This window comes from Dendropsophus ebraccatus, chromosome 12 (genome assembly GCF_027789765.1).
Source record: "Dendropsophus ebraccatus isolate aDenEbr1 chromosome 12, aDenEbr1.pat, whole genome shotgun sequence".
NCBI lineage: Eukaryota > Metazoa > Chordata > Amphibia > Anura > Hylidae > Dendropsophus > Dendropsophus ebraccatus.
The window spans coordinates 49791361-49804066 of NC_091465.1; positions in this window are offsets into that span (position 1 = coordinate 49791361).

The following is a 12706-nucleotide window of genomic DNA, read 5'->3' on the forward strand; positions in this document are numbered from 1 at the left end:
AGTATGTCTATTTATAGTTCTGTAAAGAAAACCACAAAGTGTCACTATGGATCATGCCAAATAACAAATTTACCTCTACTGAGCTCTGTAAATCTGCTATATCAGCTCCTGTCATTATTTTAGCCAGTAATTCTATTGATGTGATTTCTCCTTCTGCTTATACTAATCCATAATGTAATAGAATAAAATGACTGTCTCTCTCAATAGAAAAAACTATTAATGTATTTATTTTTTATTTATTTATATATTTTTTCTTCATTTTTGTTCAAACGTTAAAAAAATTATTTCCTGAACTCAAAAATCTGTAATGGACTTGACAATATGCTGACATATGTTGAGAGCAGTATTTCATTAAGTGACCTAATAGATCTGCAAAAAGTTTTAGGTCATCAATCAATCATTTCATTAACCAAGTCTTTTAGGATCATTGAAGACGAGCATAGCGCTTTTTTTGGCAATGTACATTATAGTGATATCCTAGAGGGCTCCTAAATAGCTTCTATCTTTAGCTTCTATCTTCTTTATTCTAATGACCTACTCATTATGTGAAATAAAGAAGCCTAATACTGTTAATACTCATATGAAGATTTGGATCTTGATGTTAATAATAAAAAAATATATACATTTTTTTTGGAGTAATACATGGTCTACCACATGAAATAAGCGTGCTACATACTCTAGGTAACTATAATGACTTTATTAAAACACAAAGATGAATTATATAGCAGATTGTCACGTGTAATCAGATAATTCTGGGAGTCAGTTCACTGAATAATAGGGGTTTTCCTGATATCCCTGTTCAAATGCAATGGTGGAAAAAAAAAATTGGTCCACTGTTTTCGGTATGCTTTGAAATCTATGGTTTACCTTATTTGTTAAGATGAGCAAACCAAATCTAGTAAAGCTAGTTTGCTGCGAATGTGCAGTTATTTTGCTTCGTTTTGCAAAGCAAATTTTGCACAATGCATTAAAAAATTCTCTAGATATGGAGGCTGCAATGGTGGACGCACAGGTTTAGTTGCAATAGTTCCACTGGGCGGGTGCAAGGGATTATCCATAATCTCTTGCAGGTGTCCAATCACCTGCAAGATCCACTGTGATGTCACCATATACTTTTCACACTGTATATAGTGTGAGTTACTTATTGGAGGAAAGCATTCAGCTATGTGTGTAGAGGAGAGAGGAATAGCTGCAGACATTTACTGCAAGGCAGGGAAAGAGATAGAGGAAGAGGAGAGTCCATTGTGGGTGGGTGTCTGTGGGTGCGGTGGGTGACAGTGTACAGGAGCCATAAAGCCAGTGTCCAGTGAATCCAGTCTGTGGGTTTTGTTTGTAAAACTAACCCATTGCTATCCCAGTGTGTGGTTGCTGTAAAGCCAGTGTCCAGTGAATCCAGTAATTGGGTGATGTTTGATGTTTCAATCCTGAACATCAGGCATGGGGTGGTGAAATCTGGTCCTATCTGGGCCTAACTCAATTTGATAAGGTCAGCCTCTCCACACTAGGGTAAGCCTCATGCTCATGGGTTTCCCAATGGCCCCTGCTAAACTAAAGACCCTCTCAAATGCCATACTTTTATCTGGACAGGAAAGCAGGGTCAGAGCAAACTCTGGCAGCTGCGGCCAGATGTCGACCTTCTATGTCCAGAACTGCCCCAGGTCAAGTAAAAACTCCAAATATGACTCCAACTGTAACTTCAGCTGCTGCTTGAGGGTGACCTGAGTATGGCTCTGACTGGTTTGTTCGTTTATGGCCCTTCTGATCTCGTCTTTTGCACCCCAACTATCCTTGCTATCTGGTTTTCCTGGCCTTTGGCTATTGTGATCGTACTTTTCTGTGGATTGCAATTTGGTACCTCTTCTGGCTGTTTGGTGTGACCTCGGCCAGAGATGATATCCGTTGGTGTTTGGAACCCCTTTCAAATATCACTTCTGCTCTTCTTCCTTCTCTAACACCATTTTGTCCCTCTCCGCTCAGATTCACATAGTATACTGCTGAATATACTACCCTCGGCTGAAGTAGGTGCATGGTTTCCTCAACAAATTCAGCAGTTCCATCAGTGCTGGGAAGGTTTGCATGAGTAGATTTAACACATAAGCCAAGTGTGTCAGCCCACCCTGCTGCAGTGCCGACACAATGTTATCCCCATTACATGTATATGTTAGTTATCTATTTATTAATATGTTAGGGATAGGACTAGATAAAAATAAATTTGTCACACCAATGGACTTTTTTCTTTATATACCGCTGATCCACCAAAGTTCACTGTTGTCCTTGGAAAAAGCATGATTTTACATTGCTGATTCACCAATGTCCACTTCTTTCCTAGGAGAAAATCAATTCTATGCCGCTGATCCACCAATGTTCGCTGGTGTCCCAAGCGGAGGGACAATCTCGGCCATTATTGCATCATTTTTACTGTCCTTTGTATTAAAATGGACTTTTTAATTAAAGACACACCAAAAGGGTCATCTTTGACTTTGAACTAGAATAATATTCCAATGGCCGTTATTGCAATGACGGCTGTTGAAACATGCTAATGGCCATTTTTTGGGACTAAAGAAAAAACAGCCAATATTTTGAGATATAAATATCCTCTGCAGAAAATTGTTGTGTGAACATAGCATCAAAGAGCAAAGAACCAGGAAATTACCACAGCATGACTACCACCTGTTTCTGTGACTTTAAATTTACTTCCGCTTCACTATGGCTATGTTCACACTGCGTATGAGTCCGGCCGTAGTGTCCGACGCATGCAGTTTTGAGGTTGATGCGTTAGCTTGAAAGTATACGATATACGCCCGCACAATGCACACTACGTATGAGCTTATGGCCGGATCGTATACGGCGCTGTGAAAAATGAACAAGACCATTGTATGAGGACGGAAATGTTCCAACTCACGGCCGTGCATTTCCATGCGGTCCCGTACGGAGTACTTATTTAAGCCAAATTGAAGTTTATTTTTCTATCCAAAAGGTTCTGTGTGGTTTATTGGGCTGGGCGAAGATTTCAAAGTAAATGACCTGCCTCAGATCGCTTCGAAACAAGCTAGGAAAGCATAACTGTACTGCGGGCGTATGTTCGCGGTTTGTACGCATTCGGCCGCATGTCGATTTTTCCCACGCCCGTAGTTTCAGCTGCACATGTACGGTGGCGTACGAAATGCGGCCGGACTCATACGCAGTGTGAACATAACCTAATGGTGCGTTTACACAGGCTGATTTATCTGACAGATTCTGGAAGCCAAAGCCAGGAATAAATTTGAAAAGAGGAGAAATCTCAGTGTTTCCTTTATGACCTATTCCTTGTTTATAGTCTGTTCCTGGCTTTGGCTTTAAAAATCTGTCAGATAAATCTGCCTGTGTAAACGCACCAAAACACTTTAGCAAAATTTTATTTAGATTGGAATATATGGTTGCAGAGTCATCCCTCCATATAATGCAATGTATAAAATCTAATCATAGTGCTTGAAAAGCACTATATTGTAATCCGTATTCTTCTTCTTCTTCTTCTTCTTCCAGCCATTTTTCTGCGCGTAATAGAGCCCGAACCGCTTAGCGCAAGACTCCATTCGAACTGCGTTTCAAAGCCCTTGGCGGTGTGCGGTGTGCTATCTATTTTTCGTTTTGATTGTTTTTAAAAAATTTACGTTTAAAGACCCTGAATTTCCAATAGAAAATAATGGCCCACTGGAAATAATGGCCACACTCTAAGGCCCCGTTCCCACTGAGCAAAGCTAGCGGAATTCCGCGACGGAATTGTCAGCCGCGGAATGCCGTTAGCCTCCCGCTCATAATGGGAGTCTATGGGAGGCGCGCGCTGCTGCTCTGTACGCGCTGAAGAATGAACATGTTCATTCTTCAGCGCGGACAGGGCAGGAGCGCGCGCCTCCCATAGGGTCCCATTATGAGCGTGAGGCTAACGGCATTCCGCGGCGGACAATTCCGTCGCGGAATTCCGCTAGCTTTGCTCAGTGGGAACGGGGCCTAACCGCTAACAGCCAATCACAGCACATATGCAAATAGCTGAAATATAGCAGCCAATAGGAACTCTAAGGTATCACAACATTCACAGTCACATGTCCACTATTGGCCAATAGAAGATGTAATATATAGAAGGTCTTTAACGATTTTGTCTCACTGACATAAGTAAGATTGTCATGGTAACCAAGCAATGATCTTTACCATTATAAGTAGCAGAGCCGCTCTTAAAGGGACCCATGTCGCCCTTAAAGGGACGCAATTCGCTCTTAAAGGGACCCAAGTCGCACTTAAAGGGACGGGAGCCAAGTCACTCTTAAAGGGACGGGACCCAAGTCGCTCTTAAAGGGTCCCATGTTGCTCTTAAGGGGATCCAAGTAGCTCTTAAAGGGACGGGACCCAAGTCGCTTTTAAAGGGACGGGGCGCATGTTGCTCCTAAAGGGACCCAAGTCGCACTTAAAGGGACGGGAGCCATGTCGCTCTTAAAGGGACCCAATTGTATCTTAAAGGGACTCAAGTCGCTCTTAAAGGGACGGGAGCCAAGTCGCTCTAAAAGGGACGGGACCCAAGTCGCTCTTAAAGGGTCCCATGTTGCTCTTAAGGGGATCCAAGTAGCTCTTAAAGGGACGGGACCCAAGTCGCTTTTAAAGGGACGGGGCGCATGTTGCTCCTAAAGGGACCCAAGTCGCACTTAAAGGGACGGGAGCCATGTCGCTCTTAAAGGAACCCAATTGTATCTTAAAGGGACTCAAGTCGCTCTTAAAGGGACGGGAGCCAAGTCGCTCTAAAAGGGACGGGACCCAAGTCGCTTTTAAAGGGACGGGACGCATGTCGCTCCAAAAGGTATGGGACCCATGTCGCTCCTAAAGAGACCCATGTCGCTAGAGCAACCTAGGTCCCTTTAAAAGCGACCTGGATCCCTTTAAAAGCGACCTGGGTCCCTTTAAGAGCGACCTGGCTCCCTTTAAGAGTGACCTGGGTCTCTTAAAGAGCGACCTGGGTCCCTTTAAGAGCCACCTGAGTTACTTTAAGAGCGAAATATGTCCCTTTAAGAGTGAAATGGGTCCCTTTAAGAGCAAAATGGGTCACTTTAAGAGCGACTTGGTTCCCTTTAAGAGCGACCTGGGTCCCTTTAAGAGCGAAATATGTCCCTTTAAGAGCAAACTGGGTCCCTATCTATTTGTGCTATCTATTTTTCGTTTTGATCGGATTTGTCATTTTTAAAAAATTGACGTTTAAAGACCCCGAATTTCCCATAGAAAATAATGGCCCACTGGAAATAATGGCCACACTCTAACCGCTAACAGCCAATCACAGCACATATGCAAATAGCTGAAATATAGCAGCCAATAGGAACTCTAAGGTCTTGTCAGGCAATGTATCACAACATTCACGGTCACATGTCCACTATTGGCCAATAGAAGATGTAATATATAGAAGGTCTTTAACGATTTTGTCTCACTGACATGAGTAAGATTGTCATGGTAACCAAGCAATGATCTTTACCATTAAGTAGCAGAGCCGCTCTTAAAGGGACCCATGTCGCCCTTAAAGGGACGCAAGTCGCTCTTAAAGGGACCCAAGTCGCACTTAAAGGGACGGGAGCCATGTCGCTCTTAAAGGGACCCAATTCATTGTTAAAGAGAACCAAGTCGCTCTTAAAGGGACAGGACCCAAGTCGCTCTTAAAGGGACAGGACCCAAGTCGCTCTTAAAGGGTCCCATGTTGCTCTTAAAAGGGATTCAAGTAGCTTTTAAAGGGACGGGACCCAAATCACTTTTAAAGGGACGGGACGCATGTTGCTCCTAAAGGGAACCAAGTTGCTCCAAAAGGTATGGGACCCATGTCGCTCTTAAAGAGACCCATGTCGCTAGAGCAACCTGGGTCCCTTTAAAAGCGACCTGGCGCCCTTTAAAAGCGACCTGGGTCCCTTTAAGAGCAACCAGGGTCCCTTTAAGAGCGACCTGGGTCCCTTTAAGAGCGACCTGGGTCCCTTTAAGAGCGACCTGGGTCCCTTTAAGAGCAACCTGGGTCCTTTTAAGAGCGAAATATGTCCCTTTAAGAGTGAAATGGGTCCCTTTAAGAGCAAATTGGGTCCCTTTAAGAGTGACCTGGGTCCCTTTAAGAACGACCTGGGTCCCTTTAAGAGTGACATGGGTCCCTTTAAGAGTGACCTGGGTCCCTTTAAGAGCGACCTCGGTCCCATTATGAGTGAACTGGGTCCCTTTAAGAGCGAAATATGTCCCTTTAGGAGAGAAATGGGTCCCTTTAAGAGCAAAATGGGTCCCTTTAAGAGCGACCTGGGTCCCTTTAAGAGCGACCTGGGTCCCTTTAAGAGCCACCTTGGTCACTTTAAGAGCGAAATATGTCCCTTTAAGCGCGAAATGGGTCCCTTTAGGAGCAAAATGGATCCCTTTAAGAGTGACCTGGGTCCCTTTAACCCCTTAAGGACAGAGCCAATTTTGATTTTTGCGTTTTAGTTTTTTCCTCCTTGTGCTTAAAAGGCCATAGCACTTGCATTTTTTCACCTAGAGACCCACATGAGCCCTTATTTTTTGCGTCACTTATTGTACTTTGCAATGACAGAAAAAAATTCAAAGTGTGGTGAAATTGAAAAAAAAAAGCATTTTGTTTATTTGGGGGAAACGTGTTTTTACGCCATTCGCCCTGGGGTAAAACTGACTTGTTATATATGTTCCTCAAGTCGTTACAATTAAAACGATATGTAACATGTATAACTTATATTGTATCTGATGGCCTGTAAAGAATTTAAACCATTGTCAACAAATATACTTCACTTAAAATCGCTCCATTCCCAGGCTTATAGCGCTTTTATCCTTTGGTCTATGGGGCTGTGTGTGGTGTCATTTTTTGCGACATGATGTGTTCTTTCTATTGGTACCTTGATTGTGCATATATGACTTTTTGATCGGTTTTTATTACAATTTTTCTGGATTTGATGCGACCAAAAATGCGCAATTTTGCACTTTGGGATTTTTTGCCCTTCTAGTATAAGTGCTTTGATCTCTCATAGAGATCTCTGCAGCATAGATATGCTGCAGAGATCCATGAGATAGGCACTCGTTTACTTCCGGCTGCTGCAGCCGGAAGTAAACGAGCGCCGAGCCGGGGACGGCGCCATCTTGGAGCGGTCCCCGGCCGGCTTCAGAAACGGAGATCGCTCCTCCGGGATAACATCCCGGGGGAGCGATCTCCGCCACTAGACACCAGGAAACAGCTGAATCCGGTAATCGGATGCAGCTGTCATGTTTGACAGCTGCATCTGATTACTGTATTAGCGGGCACGGCGATCGGACCAAGCCCGCTAATACCTACGGTCCCAGGCTACAAGTGGCACCCGGGACCGCCGCGGTTCAGAGCGGGGGCGCCGCGCGGCCCCGCTCTGAATGTCCTTACCAGCATCAGGGCGTAAGTATACGCTCGATGTCGTTAAGGGGTTAAGAGCGACCTGGGTCCCATTAAGAGTGAACTGGGTCCCTTTAAGAGCGATATATGTCCCTTTAGGAGAGAAATGGGTCCCTTTAAGAGCAAAATGGGTCCCTTTAAGAGCGACCTGGGTCCCTTTAAGAGTGACCTGGGTCCCTTTAAGAGCCACCTGGGTCACTTTAAGAGCGAAATATGTCCCTTTAAGAGCAAAATGGGTCCCTTTAAAAGCAAAATGGGTCCCTTTAAGAGTGACCTGGGTCCCTTTAAGAGCGAAATATGTCCCTTTAAGAGCGAAATATGTCCCTTTAAGAGCAAAATGGGTCGCATACTGTGCGCGGCAGTTAGTAGCGTGGGTTTGCAGCACATGGGGCAAGGCAAAGTACTGTTCCCCGAGTGCCCCTGCTATTGTAGTTAACCCCCAGTGATGCCCCTGGTAGCCTAGTTAACCCCCCAGTGATGCCTCTGGTAGCCTAGTTAACCCCCATCAGGCATGTCCCTTGTAGCCTAGTTATCACCCCCATCAAGCATGTCTCTGGTAGCCTAGTTATCCCCCCGCATCAGGCATGTTCCTGGTAGCCTAGTTATCACCCCCATCAGGCATGTCTCTGGTAGCCTAGTTATCACCCCCATCAGGCATTTCCCTGGTAGCCTAGTTATCACCCAATTCAGGCATGTCTCTGGTAGCCTAGTTATCCCCCCCATCAGGCATGTTCCTGGTAGCCGAGTTATCACCCCCATCAGGCATGTCTCTGGTAGCCTAGTTATCACCCCCATCAGGCATGTCCCTTGTAGCCTAGTTATCACCCCCATCAGGCATGTCCCTGGTAGCCTAGTTATCCCCCCCATCAGGCATGTCCCTGGTAGCCTAGTTATCACCCCCATCAGGCATGTCCCTGGTAGCCTAGTTATCACCCCCATCAGGCATGTCCCTGGTAGCCTAGTTATCACCCCCATCAGGCATGTCTCTGGTAGCCTAGTTATCACCCCCATCAGGCATGTCCCTGGTAGCCTAGTTATCCCCCCCCCATCAGGCATGTCTCTGGTAGCCTAGTTATCACCCCCATCAGGCATTTCCCTGGTAGCCTAGTTATCACCCCCATCAGGCATGTCCCTTGTAGCCTAGTTATCACCCCCATCAGGCATGTCCCTGGCAGCCTAGTTATCACCCCCATCAGACATGTCCCTTGTAGCCTAGTTATCACCCCCATCAGGCATGTCCCTGGTAGCCTAGTTATCCTCCCCATCAGGCATGTCCCTGGTAGCCTAGTTATCACCCCCATCAGGCATGTCCCTGGTAGCCTAGTTATCCCCCCCATCAGGCATGTCTCTGGCAGCCTAGTTATCACCCCCATCAGTCTTGTCCCTGGCAGCCTAGTTATCCCCCCCATCAGGCATGTCCCTTGTAGCCTAGTTATCACCCCCATCAGGCATGTCCCTGGTAGCCTAGTTATCCCCCCCATCAGGCATTTCCCTGGTAGCCTAGTTATCCCCCCCATCAGACATTTCCCTGGTAGCCTAGTTATCACCCCCATCAGGCATGTCTCTGGTAGCCTAGTTATCACCCCCATCAGCCTTGTCCCTGGCAGCCTAGTTAACCCCCAAATAAAAAAAAAATAAACATCCCACTCACCTTTCCTCCGTTCCCACGCTGTCCAGGTCCTCTTCTGTCCCAGGTCCTCTGTGCCGGTCTTCTCCTGCAGGCGGCGCGCTAGTGGGGAAGAAGTCGGCATAGACAGCATCCTCCTGTATCCGGCAGCTGTCACAGACACCGGAGGATGCTGTGTATGCCGGCTTCTTCCTCCTCCAGAGCGGCGCGCATCACAGGGGAGCTGCGGGCCGCGGGCCGCATCGGGAGGCCTCAGGGGCCGGATGCGGCCCGAGGGCCAGAGGTTCTCGACCCCTGCTTTAACTACTTAAGAATCGGGGCAATTTTGATTTTTGCGTTTTCGTTTTTTCCTCCTTGTGCATAAATGGCTATAGCAGTTGCATTTTTTCACCTAGAAACCCACATGAGCCCTTATTTTTTGCATCACTAATTGTACTTTGCAATGACAGGCTGAATTTTTGCATAAAGTACACTGCAAAAGCAGGGTAAAAATTCAATGTGTGGTGAAATTGAAAAAAAAAAACACATTTTGTGTTTTTAGTGGATATGTGTTTTTACGCCGTTCGCCCTGGGGTAAAACTGACTTGTTATATATGTTCCACAAGTCGTTACGATTAAAACGATATATAACATGTATAACTTATATTGTATCTGATGGCCTGTAAAAAATTCAAACCATTGTTTACAAATATACGTTCCTTAAAATCGCTCCATTCCCATGCTTATAGCGCTTTTATCCTTTGGTCTATGGGGCTGTGTGAGGTGTCAGTTTTTGCGCCATGATGTGTTCTTTCTATCGGTACCTTGATTGCGCATATACGACTTTTTGATCGCTTTTTATTAACATTTATCTGGATTTGATGCAACCAAAAATGCGCAGTTTTGCACTTTGGGATTTTTTTGCGCTTACGCAGTTTACCATGCGAGATCAGGAATGTGATTAATTAATAGTTTGGGCGATTACGCACGCGGCGATAGCAAACATGTTTGTTTATTTATTTACTTTTATTAATAACCTGGGAAAAGGGGGGTGATTCAGACTTTTATTAGGGGAGGGGGATTTTTACTATTAACAACACTTTTTTTTTACTTTTACACTTATACTAGAAGCCCCCCTGGGGGACTTCTAGTATAAGTGCTCTGATCTCTCATAGAGACACCAGGGATGACGCTGCAAACGGTAATCGGATGCAACTGTCAACTTTGACAGCTGTATTAGCGGGCACGGCAATCGGACCATGCCCGCTAATACCTGCGGTCCCGGGCTACAAGCGGCACCCGGGACCGCCGCGGTTCAGAACGCGGCCGCCGCGCGGCCCCGCTCTGAACGTCCTTACCGACCGCAGGGCGTAAATATACGCCCGCGGTCGTTAAGGGGTTAAGAGCGACCTGGGTCCCTTTAAGAACGAAATATGTCCCATTAAGAGCGACCTGGGTCCCTTTTAGAGCGAAATATGTCCCTTTAAGAGCAAAATGGGTCCCTTTAAGAGTGACCTGGGTCCCTTTAAGAATGACCTGGGTCCCTTTAAGAGCGACCTGGGTCCCTTTAAGAGCGACCTGGGTCCCTTTAAGAGCGACATGGGTCTCTTAAAGAGCCACCTGGGTGCCTTTAAAAGCCACCTGGGTCAATTTAAGAAATACGAAATATGTCCCTTTAAGAGTTAAATGGGTCCCTTTAAGAGCGACCTGGTTCCCTTTAAGAGCGAAATATGTCACTTTAAGAGCGAAATATGTCCCTTTAAGAGCAAATTGGGTCCCTTTAAGAGTGACCTGGGTCCCTTTAAGAATGACCTGGGTCCTTTTAAGAGCGACCTGGGTCCCTTTAAGAGTGACCTGGGTCCCTTTAAGAGCGACCTGGGTCCCATTAAGAGTGAACTGGGTCCCTTTAAGAGCGAAATATGTTCCTTTAGGAGAGAAATGGATCCCTTTAAGAGCAACATGGGTCCCTTTAAGAGCGACCTGGGTCCCTTTAAGAGCGACCTGGGTCCCTTTAAGAGCCACCTGGGTCACTTTAAGAGCCACCTGGGTCACTTTAAGAGCGAAATATGTCCCTTTAAGAGCAAAATGGGTCCCTTTAAGAGTGACCTGGGTCCCTTTAAGAATGACCTGGGTCCCTTTAAGAGCAAAATGGGTCCCTTTAAGAGTGACCTTGGTCCCTTTAAGAATGACCTGGGTCCCTTTAAGAGCGACCTGGGTCCCTTTAAGAGCGACCTGGGTCCCTTTAATCCCTTGCCTCTAAAGCCTGTTTTGGCCTTAATGACCAGGCTCATTTTTCTAAATCTGACCTGTCTCACTTTATGCGCTTATAGCTCAGTGATGCTTTAACGTATGCTAGCGATTCTGAGATTGTTTTTTCGTCACATATGACACTTTATAGCAAAATTTGGTCACTACTTTGAGTATTTTTTGTGAAAAACATCAAAATATCATGAAAAATTTGAAAATTTTGCATTTTATGAACTTCTGAAATTCTCTGCTTCTAAAAATGGAAGTCATAGCACATAAATTAGTTACTAAATCACATTACCAATATGTCCTCTTTATTCTGGCATAATTTGGGAAACATATTTTACTTTTTTAGGGTGTTACGGGGCTTAGAAATTTATTAGCAAATTATCACATTTTGTGAAAATTTCCAAAACTGATTTTTTTTAGGGACAAGTTCTTTTTTAAAATGGATTTAGAGGGCTTGTATACTGGAAACCACCATAAGTGACCCCATTTTGGAAACTAGACACCTTAAAGAATTAATCTAGGAGTATAATGAGCTTTTTAACCCTACAGGGGCTGGAGGAAAGTATTCACAATTAGGCCGTAAAAAAATCGAAAATTTAAATTTTCAAATAATATATACGTTTAGATTAAAGTTTCTCATTTTCAAAAGGAACATGAGAAAAAAAGCATGCCAAAATTTGTAAGGCAGGTTCTCCTGAATACAACGGTACCCCATAAGTGGGCGTAAACCACTGTATGGGCACACAGCCGGGCTGAGAAGGCAGGAGCGCCAATTAGCTTTTTTAATGCAGATTTTGCTGAAGAAGTTTCTAAACGCCAGGTGCGTTTGCAGAGCCCCTGTAGGGTCTGCAGAATAGAATCCCCTGAAAAGTCACCCCATTTTCGAAAGTACACCCCTCAAAGAATTCATCTTTGGGTAGGATGAGCATTTTGACCCCACATGCGTTAGAGGAAAGTATTCAAAATTAGACACTAAAAATGAAAAACACGAATTTTTCCAATAATATGTTTGTTTAGTTTGAAATTTCTCAATTTCACGAGGAACAAGAGAAAAAAAGTACCCCAAAATCTGTAACGCAGGTTCTCCTGAATACAACGGTACCCCATATGTGGGCATAAACCACTGTATGGGCACACAGCAGGGCTCAGAAAAAATGGAGCGCCAATTAGCTTTTTCAATGCAGATTTTGCTGAAGAAGTTTCTGAGCGCCAGGTGCGTTTGCAGCGCCCCTGTAGTGTCAGCAGAAGAGAAACCCCCCAAAAGTCACCCCATTTTGGAAAGTACACCCCTCAAAGAATTCATCTTGGGGTGTGGTGACCATTTTGACCCCACAGGTATTAGAGGAAAGTATTTAAAATTAGACAGTAAAAATTAAAAACTTGAATTTTTCCAATAATATGTTTGTTTAGTTTTAAATTTCTCAATTTCACAAGGA